At 28.8% G+C, this 14,553-nt stretch overlaps 1 protein-coding gene across 1 annotated transcript in view; it reads right to left on the bottom strand.

Moving 5' to 3' along the window:
• LOC145322349 (zinc finger protein 2-like) overlaps positions 1-10,086 on the bottom strand; it is a 37,334-nt gene extending 27,248 nt beyond the window's left edge. The window contains exons 1-2 of the mRNA XM_080164325.1: positions 9,994-10,086; positions 9,392-9,622 (exon numbers count right to left, since the gene is read on the bottom strand). The gene's annotated coding sequence lies outside the window, so the exon portion shown is untranslated. The remainder of the gene's footprint in view (positions 1-9,391; positions 9,623-9,993) is intronic.
• Between the last annotated feature and the right edge of the window lie 4,467 nt (positions 10,087-14,553).

The raw sequence follows: 14,553 nt of genomic DNA, 5'->3' as shown, positions 1-14,553 counted from the left end.
CTCACACAAAGACACACACATATATATTTCGCTCAGTGCAGTTCTACCGTTTCATATGGGAGAAATTAAATTAATTAAATTTTATTGCAAACACTTTGCAAAGGGCGTAGGAAAATTGCTATGGGGAGGGGGGGGGGGAGTTTTGCCCCCCACAGATCAGACCTCCCCCCCCCCCCATCTCCTGATCTTTCTAACATAACATTAAAGTGCTTAACAATAATTTACATTAAAAACGACGCGAGAAGGAAAGAAAGAAAAAAAGGAGAGAAATCGGTAATTTAGAAATTTTTAATGTGAATTAGAAAAAGAAATTATTACTTATGTATTTTTTGCGCCCCTCTGGGCGTTTTTGGATATTATATGCGGTTTCAAATTATGACAAATAATAATTTTCAATTGATAAAATATTTAATTTTTTTGTGTTTTTTTGCTAAGTATTATTTTGAAATTGAGCTACCTAGGTTGCAAAAGTTTTTTTTTAATTTCCTTTCAAATTGCATTTACCCCAGTTTCACTGTAAGAAAAATATAACAAAAGAACAGAAAAAATGGGGTGGGGTGGGTTGGCTGAAACAAAAATAAAAGCTTACTTTTTTAATTGTAATTACACAAAGTTTTCTGACACCCATAAATTTTCATTCATTACCCAAGTTTTTCATTATAGGCTGGTTCTAACATTATTACTACAACAACATTACAGTAAAATATCAGGCAAGACTAGACTGTATTGTTACTGTAATTCTTGTGCTGAAAGGTATCTCAGAAACTTCTTTATGATTCCTACTCTTCCCAACATTATTATTTATTTTCAACTTTTCTCATTATTGAAATGGAAACAAAAGTTTGGGCTGCTGGGTTTAGAGGGATAGAGTTGGGTTATAATGGTTAAGGGGAGGGGGTGGTTATTGCAATAGGAATTTTAGATGGGGGCCTTATCTACCCTCAGGGAGCAAAGGGGGTTTTAAAACAGAAAACAATGAAATTTTTCCATAACTAATTTCTGTAAAATTTTCAAAAATCTTTGAAAAATCTTAATTTTTACTTAAAAATCCTATCCCTTATCCCTGGTGAACTGAAAGGTATGGCATATCCTAGCTCAATGCATAATGCAATCAAAATGATTCAGGGCATACAATTATTCATTTTAAATATAAAAAATGGTTAGATAAGCCAAAATTATATTAAAACAAAATACTTTTTTTTGTAATTGCAAATTCTTTTTGAAAAAAATGCTTAATGTTAAAAAAAAGATTTAAAAGATTGAATGAAAAATGTGGCAAGAAGTAGTTATTCAAATTTGCTTTGCTAGGAGAAATTCTCAAAGAAATTGGACGTTTCTTTTGTTTGTCCCGTCTTATTTTACCACATTGTCTTATTTAAGGGATAAAAAGAATGGATAATAACTGAAATAACACATTTTTAAAATAAAATAAAAAAATTATGAAACACATTTCCAAAAATTTTCTGATATTTTTTATGCTTTTTCACTATAGGATAATAAGAAAAAAATAAATTTGAATAATTTGAATAATGATTCCTTTTCCCCTGCTTACATTTACACTTGGACAATATGAAAAGAATAAAAGAAAAGAAGCAAAGGGAGGGAGAGAACAATGGCAGGTAAAGTTCTATGGCAAAAATTTTAAAGGGATAAATTGTTTTTTATTGCTGCCTTATTAATTTAATATCAGCTAAAATTAAGTATACTAATCTACTAGTTATGTATATTAATCGAGCTTCAATCCTATAATATAAATCAGTAAAGTTTAATTGTCTGATGCTAAAGATCTTGGAAACTGGTAGTCCGAATGATTTGTACTTTTCAGGCAAGCTTAATAAATGTCTTTGAGAGGTTTTAGGCTATTTTCCTGACCCCCTTCTCCCTCCTCTAGAATCTAGGGGCGAGGCAACTAGTAATAATTAAAGCAAGCACTCACATACATGAATGAATATGTAGTAATAAGTGTGAGAACGTAATGTTTAATTGAACATAACAATGTCGATAATATTATTTATATTATTATATAGATGCTTTATTGTGAGATCTAAATAATTGTCAGCGATGGGAATATGTATTCTTATATCCTATTATCATGTAGATATGGCTTACTAGTTGTAATACTAATTTATGACAAAATTTTGATTTTAATTGAAATAAAATTGCTTTTATTTTGGTAATATAGGATTGTAAGCCACTTTTAAAATGCTATAAAACCATATAGAATTGGTAGAACAAAGCAAACAAAAATTAATGTTTTTCCCTATCTGAACAATATATTATTGAATGAAACTACAAATAGCATCAAATGTAACAATTATTAGTCTCCACCCCCCCCCCCCCCTTGGAAATTGTTCTGGGTGGCAAAATTAATATTTGACCCCCCTCCCCCCAACCCTCCGGCCTGCTCTATTACATATCTCATGGGACAAAAGCATTTAGATGGAAAATTTACAGGGGGAAATACATATTTTTGGAAGCAAAGCTAATATATAACTAGTGTTTGTCTCCACATCTATACGTCCTTTTGTGAAAAAAACACTTTCAAAACTTCAAAACTTGGATGTATTTGGCTCCTTGGAATCTGTTTTTGTCTTCATGTTTCTTTAATTGTTTAAAAGTGTAAAATTTAATTTTTGAGTTTAGTTTTCGCTATGCTTCTTAAAGACATAATTGTCCTTGTTTTAAAGTAAATAGGTGTTGGTTTGTGTATGTTGTTAAGGGGGGGTTGTCCATTTGTTCTAAACCATGAGAATAATTTTTTCTCTAGGGGAGGTCAATCGGATGTTTAAATAAGATTTAGGGGGGAGGGGGTGGTTTCTAAGAGGCGTATAAAATTTGTGGGAGGGGACTGGTCAAAAAAATTGAGAACAAAACGGAAATATTTACTTTTGTTTTCGTTCCCATTTATCATTTACTTTTTATTTAAATAAAAGAATAAAATCTCATTTAAAGCAATTTTAATTTATTTTTAGAACCCAGAAACAAATATAACAACAACGCTGAACAAAATATTAAATCTAAAATTAAATCATTACATTTTGATTCTCATAAAGATATCCATTTTTGGTTATTAAACTACATGTTTTAGTATCTTTACTACCCTGTTAAACCAAGATGTTTTAGGTTATACTGTTATGTTGATATATTAACAACAGAAAAGCCTAACAGGAAAAGTAATACATTTTGTTTAACATTATGTTTATAAACACTAAATAAGTTGAACACAAAAACTTAACTTTTTACCTCACATAACATACAACATTGAAAGAAACAACAATTTTCCCCCCTCATACAAGAAAATGTTTAGTAAAAAAGTGTAATTATTTAATCTTTTATTTCCAGAGTTTTACCACAAATTTCCCCCAACAGTTTTTTTTTCTATTCCCATACCCTTTATTGTATTAGACAAGACATAATATTATTGTTTGAAGCATTAGATCTCGGAAAATGCTAAATCTCTTAGTTTGGCCTTTTAAGGAATATTTTCTATAGGTTCTTTTGTGTTTAGAGTCGAATTCAAACATTAGAGAGTCTTTGGGCGAAGGTTCAATTTTTTTATGTGAAAATAAACCATTTTCTTGAATAAACTTAATAAAATAGACTTTATATAAAGGTAGATGAATCATATTGAAGTATACATATAAACATTTATGTATCAAATTATTCCGAGGATTTTCCCTTATATACACATTTCTATTGTACAATTCTCTCATTTAGCCCAGGCTGAGTTATGCAAAAGGGAATGGGAGGGTGGTGACTCCCCATTAATTGCTGTTTATTGCCAAGATTTTGACCTCGGGGTTGGGCAACTGCCCCCCTCTAACGTCCCCCCCACATAACCTCACAACCTCATCTATAGTCATTAACAGATTGTAATGGCCTCTAATTAGGCAGGCAAGCCAAGAATTTATGAATACACTTTTTGAGTAGGTTGCTTAATGTGTCATTGAACAGTTTTAGATTAGATGCAAACGTATATTATATAAATATATATATAATATAAATTTTGCATCCTTTAAATGATAAAAGAAGATTAGATGTAAATAAAGCTTCACACACACACAAACGAACGAGCACACTCGCGCGCCTTGGCTGGTTTTCATGTAACTTTGAGTGCTTAATGAGCGCTGAACTCATTCTTTCTCACTCTCTCTCATACCCACACACACATCTTTCTCCTGTTTAACTACATCGCCCTTTGCCCAACGCCACATAAATTTAGAACCATTTAGATTTTACATTTATACTCCGTGAAAACCTTCATTATAATGGGGCAAGGGTCTTCATTTTTTTCTATCTTGATATCACGGTAAAGATTAAGACTATTTTTGATCATATTCTTATGTATAAAACTTTAAAAGATGCTTTTGGGATTTTGAGAAGGTGCTATACTACACGAAAATGTACATTATATCAATGCTCATTAGGCTTTTATTAAGTACAGCTTTTTAAGCTAATTTTAAAATCTTTTTTATGAGTTATTTGAAGAAATAAATTCAAGCGAACAGTAAAGACACGGCAAATTTTCTTTGCAAATATGTCGAGTATAATTTAGTAGGAGTAGACGCGCTACAAAAAAGATTGATTTAAAAGTCAACGAAAAAATCTGATTATAAAATTAATGTATAAAATTTGAAATAGCAATTTATGTTATTTTACAGCTAGCCAATTTAATTTAAGATTTATTTTGATATATTTAGGAAAATCTGATCAAAATTCAGCAGTCGAGATTCAATGAGGGATATGAAACGAGGGGAGGATTGCAAAAGGGCAAATTCCCCCCTGTTTAATGGCCATTTGGCCATAACACCCCCTTTAAATTAAACCCCCCTAACTCCCTCTAGATGTATTGCTCATATAAAATATTCTGTCGTAGAAATGATTTTTCATCCGTAATCAAATGAAAATCCCATTCTCCACGGACAGTAATTAGATAAATCATAAAATCCATACTCTGATCACTGATTACATATCCCCCCCCCCCTTAATTTATCCATTTGACCCTCCTTTGATGTAGCCCCATTCTTCCTTCCTTCTTAACTATTAATATTTCCCCCCTCCGATCTATTGGAATAATTTTTGGTATCTTATTAAAGGTTGATTCAAAAAAAGTACCTAACATAACAATACTATTTCTACAAAAATGCTTATTCTTGTGATGTTATACCACTATAAAATAACCTTAGCAACCTTACAAAGTATTTTTTGATGGCTAGCACACATGATATTGACAATGGATTATTTTAGAAGCGTACCTACTATTTAATTTTTGTAATAATACATCCATACTTTTCATTTTATCTATGAAATCATTAAAGCTTTCAATTTGATGCTTAACACGGGGTTATTGATTTGAAAAACATGAATTAGGAAGATTAAAAAATTATGAGATCAATATTTTTTATGCTGTATTTTGAAAATTATATATTTAATAATGCTGAATTAACTTCTACCCTGGATAATTCACAATTTAGAGCAGGAATTAAAAATATGAAAAATAATTAATAGAAAGAAACTTAACACAAGAATTGAATAAAATCATATTTACGAATAAAAGGTGAAAATTTTTGTTTGGTTTTTTTTTCGCATAAATTTTTTAAGTTTGAATAATTTTTGTCCATATAGTTGATAATAATACACAATATGGTGTAAGCTTAAACCTCCCTAATACTTAAATATACCATACACATACACATATATGAATATCTATAATAAATAAATATCTATCTATCTTTTTAATACCAATAGGTTTGACCAAAAATTGTTAATATTTTTCTCTGCTAATCTTGTTATATTTACACAAAAACAAGATTAATATCATATATTTATTTACTGCTATTGTATTAGTAATTTTTTTTAGGGGGAAAATATTATTTTTTTGGTTTAGGTAGATATAAAAAAATATCTTTTAAAAAATGATCAAATTTAGAAATTAAAATTCTTTGTCACAAAGAAAATCGAAAGATATCTGTTTTAAAATAGAAAATACCTCAACATACATAATAATAATTTTCTGATATTTTAGATTTCATTAAAAACTACCAATACTTTTTCTTTTAATTTTGCCTTAATTCGCCATCAATATTAGGTGGTAAGTATTTAACTACTATTGCCCTCTCCCCTTCCTGATATTAAATGTATAAAATATCTTGCCTCAATAATTAATATCCAGCCCATCAAAGATAAATCACATAGAATAAAAGATTTTGAAATATCTTTGTTATTCTAAGCCCTATTGTTCCCATACACTTGGGGGTGGGGGTAGGTTTTAAAAGGTTGGTATGTAGCAGGAGGGGGTTTATAGAGGAGGGGTGAGAGAATGAAAAAAAAAAGATTTTTTGAATGGTTTTTGGGGGGTGGGGACTTAGTTTAAGGAAGGTCATTTTCAGAAATGAGTAAATTGTTAAAAAAAAAAAAAATGGGGAAAGGCATGTTTTGTACAAGGGGGCTACCTAATCTTTCATTGTATTTTTTAAAGCAAAAATAAGGGTGTGTTGGATAGTAGGAAGAGATTGTGTTTTTTGGGGGGTAGGGGGGTTGTTTCATGCCTTTGTATTAGGCTATTGCAATAAGGCTTTTATCAAACTTTACTATCTTTCATAACAAATCAAATTCTAATTGAAATTCAAAATCAACAAAAAAGATAATTATTTAATTTTTCCAAAAATGTGAAATTTTTCAGCTACTTTAAAGGGGTGTCGTAAGGATTAAAGACTTGACTTTTTATTAATCTTTCCTACTTAAAATCTAGAGAAATATGTCAATAATCTTTCCCAGAGAATTAAAGAATTATTTGCTTCTTGAAAAGGATGGTTTCAAAGAGGAATAAGTATAAGGTAGCGCAGCAATATCAATCTAACAGCATAATGGACTTATTAATTGGATAGATAAAAAGTAAATGAAAAATTTTTTATATAGTACATTTTTCTATCTAACAAATAACCTATTTATAGAGTATGCTGTGATACTTTAAATTATACTGTCATACTAACGTACAATATAACTGTAAGAACCACTAAAATCTTGGGATTAATATGGAATAAATGGACCGAATAGAATAAACAAGTATATCTCCTCATTAGCTCAACATTTAAATTTCCTCTGCAAAGCTTAAATTAAATGGCTGTCCATCTAATTTCACCAAATTTACAAACAAAATGTTTTAAATTTGTTTTAAATTGCTGAAAATACTTTATTTTATCTTATTTAATGCATAATTAAAGACATTTAAAAACAAAACTCAGAAGAAAAAAACTAAATAATACAGGGATAGGACAATGGGTAAAAAATTAATCTTCCCCATGAATTCTTATACGTCAAACTTTGCCTTTTAATCATTATTTGGGTAAAGAAAATGGTGCAGATTATATTTAGCATCATTTTCCTGTCCCTCCCTGGGCAGATTATGAAACCAGAATCTAATTGGGCGGCGAAATGAGTGTAAAAGCTTGTCTTGTTACTAATAAGGCTAGAGGCATCTTTGCGGAGAGAGGTTTCGTGATTCTCCACACACACACACACACACACACACTGACCATCATTAGTTTACACACACACACACCCCGCACTAATTAGTGATGAGAGCGGGAAAAGGGAGTTTTTTCTTATTTCTTGCTGAATAGGAAGGGGGGAGGGGGGATTTTTAACGGGAATTAATGTGCGGAAAAACTGTTTGTTTTCTCTTTAAATGCTTTTTTTCTCAGATTTAATTAAAGGTAATTGTAATTATTGTTTTTTTAATTCTAACTTTTTCTTTTACTCAGCAAAGAGATATAATTTTAGAAAGTTAAGATACTGAAGAATCATAAAGACAGATGAACCTATACTGTAGATAGGTATACCTAACTGAAAATAGGCATATCAATATAAGTTTATGTGCTTTTAGTTAAAATAAATCGCTTTATTTTCATTAATTTCAGTTCAATAAAGACTTCTAGAAAGGAATTCAATAAGGAAAAATAATAGTTTTGCATATACTAATAGTGTATTTCAAGAAATTAATCTTTAATAAATCGTCATTAATAATGAAATATTGAAAAAGGATTAACTTTTATCCTTTATATAAAAAAACTAATTTTCATTTTCCCTAATGAAGATTCTTAAATCTAAAAAAATTAATTTCTAATTCTAATTAAAATATCTAATTTGATAATTAAATTCAAATCCGTAATTCAAATTAACCTTCTTTTATTTAAACAAAAGAATTTTAAAAATTCTTACATGTAAAATTATTGATTAAGAATTTGAAAATTTAAATAATTGGAAATTTATAGAGGAAAGTTTAACATTATTTCTCAAAAATATTTTCACTTTTTTCATTCATATGTTCGTGCTTTTTATTAGAGCAGCTTCTACTTTAGTAGTCTGTTGTATGCTACTATCTTGTTTATTGACAGTTTTAAAATCTCAAGCATTAAAAGTATTAACAGAATACATTACATTATTTGTCCCAAAAAGTCCTTTTCCGTCAATTTATGTTGTCATCTTTATATTAGGTTTAAAATTTTATTCAATTTAATAACTTTAATGATAAAATGATTAAAGAATAAGAAACATACGTTTAAATTAATTTTAAATGCTAAAATAAACCTCAAATGATTTAAAACTTTTTTTCTGCATAAACCGTTTGATAATCTCAATTTAATTGCAATGAAAAAAAATCTGCTAACAATTTTGCATGATCGCAGAATATAAAAAAAAACATTTGTTGCCTAATTCATTGAAATGAAAAAAAAGCCATTCATGGCTAAAATAAAAGCTTACACACAAACTCACACACCCACACAAATCACACAGACACACACACACACACAAAATGTACCATTCATAGGATTTGCAAAAAAATACTTTGAGACAAAACTTAATCATAGACTTAAATTTTAAATTAAATACATTTTCAATGATATAACCTTTTCAAATTTAATTAAAAGAGATAATTGCTTTTAATCATTGCTAAAATTTCGTAATAGTGCTAAAAAGTAGTTTTTTTCTATGTCTTAAAGTTTTTCTTAAAACCTTAATTAATCTTTTTCATGAATCTAATTTTTATACTAATTAATAAGCATAATAATTTTTAATAAAACAAAATATAATTTTCATGTTATTTTAGCAATAATTTAGAAGTACCTCTAGACTTTTCAGGATTAGTAATTATAGATTTTTAATGAAAATTATCGATATTTTTTTACTAAACCCCTGAAGTAAAAATATACATAACCATTAAAGGTAAGGTTATTTGAGTTTTTAAGAGTTTAAAGGATTGACTTTTAAATCTTTTTAACGTATTTAAATCAAATTGAACTCTATTTAAGATAAAAACCATTAAGTATATGCAATAATGTTTTAATAAGTCATAAAAATAATATCCATAATTTGAAGTAATAAAACTTACCTTTTTTTCAACCAATTTATGCACAATTATTAAACCAGAAATTAGTCACTTTTTTTCAAATATGTTTTTATAACTATATTCTATCAATTTTTTCACATTTTTTTGTAGTATGATTTTTTATAAATTGTTTACTGTTTTCATATGTTTATTTTACAATAACTTTTTTTCACAATTTATTTTCTTAGATGCTGTGGAATCAATGGGTTTATATAAAGCCCAATTTTATTATATCTGTAAAAATGGATATTTTAATTTTTAGAAAATTGTTTATTTACATATAAAAAGTGTTTTAAGTGCAATAAAATTGTTTATTATAATATTTATTCTCTACTGCATAACCTTATTTTAATGCAGAGTTTTCAGTAACTTGTGGCTGAGTAATCCAGAAAATGGAATTAAGTAAAGAATTGAGCATAAGACCACATTATCATTTTCACATTAAACTTTCGTAACAATGATTTTAATAGATATTAATTATTAATGATTTTAATCACTTTTTTATTATCTAATTAGGTGTTTATTTCTAATGTGTATCATCATTTAAATGCCCTAACTTTTTGCGGAATTTAAGATAATTAAAAATTAAAATATCCGTGACGGACCTAGATTAATTTTGTAGGATGGTTTCCACACAACTAACTAAGTGAGGAGAAGAGAGACTTTACTTTGCTCAACTCACACACACACACACCCCACAGCGGCCTGATGGATGTCAAAAGGGGGATGGGTAACACTGGGGGATGGCGAGGGTGTCTCTCTCTGTAAGGAGGCAGTAATTAAGCAAATTGGGAAGAGGAAGGGAGGGAAGGAGGTTATTCCCCCCGTCTCTCCGTAGGAAGGGGATGCAGGGTCGGGAGGGTGACGGCAAGAATTAAGGAAGAAGAAGGTACGGAACCGCTCAATCCAATCTATCCGCACACACACACACACACACATGTAAACTCTGTAAGTCTCACACCTACACACACACACACACACCTTCCCCATCCTTAACTCTTACACACCAGGCCAATTAATAAATTAATTAATTAGTTAATTATCAATAAACACCGCTTAATTGTTAATTAGGATTAGATTTCCAATAATAAAATTAATTCTCGAATGTAAACATGTGAAGTTAATTAGCACGAGTTTTGAAATTCAATATTTTAATTTTTTAACAGCAAGAATTTTCTACAATGATTGTCTGTTAAACCTCCGTCAAAGACATACTTACAAAAAAAGGGAGGACACATTAAACTGTTAATTAAACTAGTACCCAAAGTTTTATAAACTTAAAAACTTTGGAACTTGATTGGTGGCTAAGGTATATAAATTGAATTCCACCAATCTGTAATTTTGTTATTTCAATTTATCGTTCATTGTCTTATCACTTAAGATCCCTGTTTTATATTTTATGTCGACTAAATGTCATATATAACAGTTATAATGTTGTAATTGCTACAACAAAATATTTACGTTGACATAATGTTCAACATTACTACTAGATAGCTTAATCTCCTTCATACCTCCAATATGAATAGTTCTATGTTGATACGATAACATCATTAAGACAAAGTTAAATTGTTTTATGCACAATTAAGTGAGAAAAAAAATTTAAATTCGCTTTTATGAATATTGGCATCCTTGTTCTGTGAATCTATTTCACATTTTCAATTAATTTGTTCAATTAAAACAAAATCAATTGTTTTTAATGATAATTGAAATTTAAAAAAGAATGAAGACATTATGTTCATAAGTAGCAAAGATAAAAAAAAAAGGAAAAATGCAGTAAATTATTACACAGTATGAATAAAAACAGTTTTAGGAACTCCATTATATGATGTAATGTTTTAGGTCGCCATTTGAAAAAATCAAAATCCATTAATTCACAGAAAAAGTCATCGTCGTATAACGTACGGACATAAACTACTTATGAAGTAGCTGCGCTACTTAAAAAAAAAACAATAGTAATATAATCCATAATTATATATTACATAAAAGTCTTAAAATTTTAATTAGCTGATTTTAATTCCAAAATTAAAATGTACCTTTTCTGAAATTAAAAGAAATAATAATTTATTAATTAGCATCTTTCTAATTTTTAAAATCAAAGATTATTTTTTTTAATCGAAGCTTTTCTATAATTTTGTCTATCTGTCCGAACGTCCGTCCGTTCATACGTCCGAAACTAATAGCTTTTTTCGTTAATTTAGGCCTTTTAGCTATTATCGTTACCTGAATGTCCGTACGTTCATTTTAAACATCTTGATTATTAACTTTTTGAATACAAATTCTTTTATGTGATATAATAATCCAATTGATCTGATTCCTATAACAACAAAGTAGAATGTTATAAGCGATGCATCTCTATAATCAAGTACTAAAATTTAGGTATGTCCTTAAACATTATCATGTATTAAGCAGTTTTTCAACAAATTTACCTACAATTTTGTTTCCACTTTTATACATTCATATTCTATTTAATTATTCAGTTCTGACAATCTAAAGGCATTAATGTTCGTTTATTCTACCGTTTCAGAGCTTTGCTTTTATGGATGTTAATGTTATCATCCTTTTTTTGTATTTAATTAATTTTGACTAATTAATATTAGTAAAAAATCATTCTACTACCCTGTTAAACTGAAAGGATTATGTTGACATTCAATTACTATAGTTTATGTCGAATAATAACATCTATTAAAAATAACATCAAAATTATAGAATATTTTGTTGATGTATTAACAGCACTAAATCCAATTGTAACAATTTTTTTTTTACGAGCAGCTTCATTACATAAATTTTAAAATAATAAAGTCATTCTAAATCCAAGTAGCTAGTTTATCCTTCGAAGGCTTAGAATTTTTCTAAGATAGGTTTTGATTTTATCAGTATTAATAAGTGTACGAGGAGGGTATGGGACAGAAAAAAGCCTAAAGTCACAAAAAGCCCTAAATTTAAAAGTAAAACAGTTAACAACCATCTCAGAGAAGAAGTAAAGATTCCCTAAAATGGAGAACTCAATCAATTCATTGGTAAACTAAATTAGATTGCTACATTACAGTTACTTAGTTACTTTACTTTTAAAAAATCATTTTCTTCTTACTGCTACGCTTTTTAAGAACGTATTTGTCCTTTGTCAAAATATCTTTACAATAAATGTCCTCAAATTTGTGTAGAGATATGTTTTTACTTTTGAAATTGCAAAATAAATTAAATAAATTAGAATATGAGCAATTTTTATCCAGAAACACACTTCCCCTCCCCCTTTTTAGCCATTAAAAAGCAAACAAGTACGATAAATGCACAACAAACAACAACTTTTTGCTAGTCATAGCTGATATTTAGCTCTTTATATCAATAACAGCATGTTATCGTTTAAGGATATGCCTATAGAAATGCAGTTTTCTAACTTTGAACTATTTTTTTATTTAAAAGGTTATTTTGTTGGTCTTTATTGTCGACATAAATCTCACACCTTCTTTTGCATTTCTTGGTTAGATTTTACTACCATCATTTAAATGTCATAAGCTAGAATACTGCTAGTCAGTTAGGCTTATAATCAACAATAAATAGCACCAGTCAAAAATGTGAGAAGGGTAAATTTTATAGAAGCCACGTTTGTAAAATTTATATTTAGCACCTAGCTGTCTTTCCCCTCCCTACCTATTATTTTATTGCTCTTCTCTGCTTTTACAGTGTGGTATATGTAAGGATTGATATTTACTTGAGCGACTAATCTATTTTTCTTTGGGCAAAGTAGACAGATCCAAAATGGTCTATCTATGGTTTTTCATACACTTTATTTAATTAATATTTTTCTTTCAGAGTGGAATAAAGTGGAGTGACTTTTATACTATTTCATGGGTAAAGTAGACAGATTCTTCAAAATCTCATGAAGGGTTTTTTCGAATTATTTCATTGTCCTTCCCTGTTTTTTCATAGTTTAAGGTCAGTTTTGTTTAGGTTAATTTAGCTTCCTGAATTTTAGGTGTTATTCTGGTTAATATGAACCAATACATATTAACAAAACATCATTCATTTAATAATCCATTGATATATTATGTCTACTCAAGCAGACAATAATCCACACCTATGCCCTACTATTTCATGTTTATATATCATATTATACAATTTTGAGTGTCCACCTCTAAACATTTGAAAAAGAAAATATGAAAAATAAAGATTTAAATGGGTTTCTAAGGAATGTGCACAGAGGGGGAAAGGGTTAATATAGCAGCTAGGGAAAAATTAGCAATATCCTATTTAATTCTTTGAAAACCCCCTTTATCTCTCCCCCCCCCCCTCCCAAAAAAGTTAAAAAGATTTTTAAAGCATAACTCTTTTTGTATTTTCTTCTGTCTGACCGTTCTGATTTGCTCAACAGTTATTAAAGATAGACTACTAAATGTCTTTGTTTATTTTAGTGAACAAATAATCTGACATTCAAATTCGGTCTGTCTGTAATGCTCTCGCGGACTGAACATTTCTAAAAGGAAAATTTGTTATTCTATGCAGCTGCATATCAAACAACGACAACTGAAATTAACCCTTTCTAATAAATAAAATTTTACTTATGTTTGCTACTATACATGTTGTTATCCTTGTTTCAAGTTTTAGTTTCCTAGTTTCCTTAAGATTTTTTAAAGTATTTGTTTTGGGTTGGGGGGATAATAAAAGTTTAAATTTATTCCAAAAGAAATTCCTAAAAATTGGTGTGACTTATATTTGTGAAAGAAAATATGAGTTTTCTTTTGCTGTGTTTTATTAACACGGCTACAATTTTAGGTCGACGATTTTTTTACATTGAAAACTATTTTGTCTCGAGGAATCGTAGAAATAACTTTTGTTTTCAAAAGTTACAAAATTTTTGTTTTGGCAGGTACCGTCAACAAATCAATAATTATTACATCTGAAATGAATTATATTTTCCTGGTTTTAAAATCCTCCAAAAAACAAGTAAAATGATATATAGATTCAATAAAAATGGGACATCTGCTAATAGTTATTTTCTGTCTTTTAATTGAGTCATTCAACGAATTTTTACAGCCAAAAGCTCAAAACCCACGGCAAATTTGCCTTACGTGTTTTAGCTTACACTAAAAGACACTCTCACACACACACAGATTTACACAGAATAATGTGTGTGTGTGTGTGTGTGTGTAGGTCCAGGTTAATGAGTT

The sequence above is a fragment of the Acartia tonsa genome, chromosome 6 (assembly GCF_053477335.1).
Source record: "Acartia tonsa isolate MP-2025a chromosome 6, ASM5347733v1, whole genome shotgun sequence".
NCBI classification, from domain to species: domain Eukaryota; kingdom Metazoa; phylum Arthropoda; class Copepoda; order Calanoida; family Acartiidae; genus Acartia; species Acartia tonsa.
Note: the sequence above shows the minus strand (reverse complement) of the source record. Positions and strands in the feature narration are given on the sequence as shown.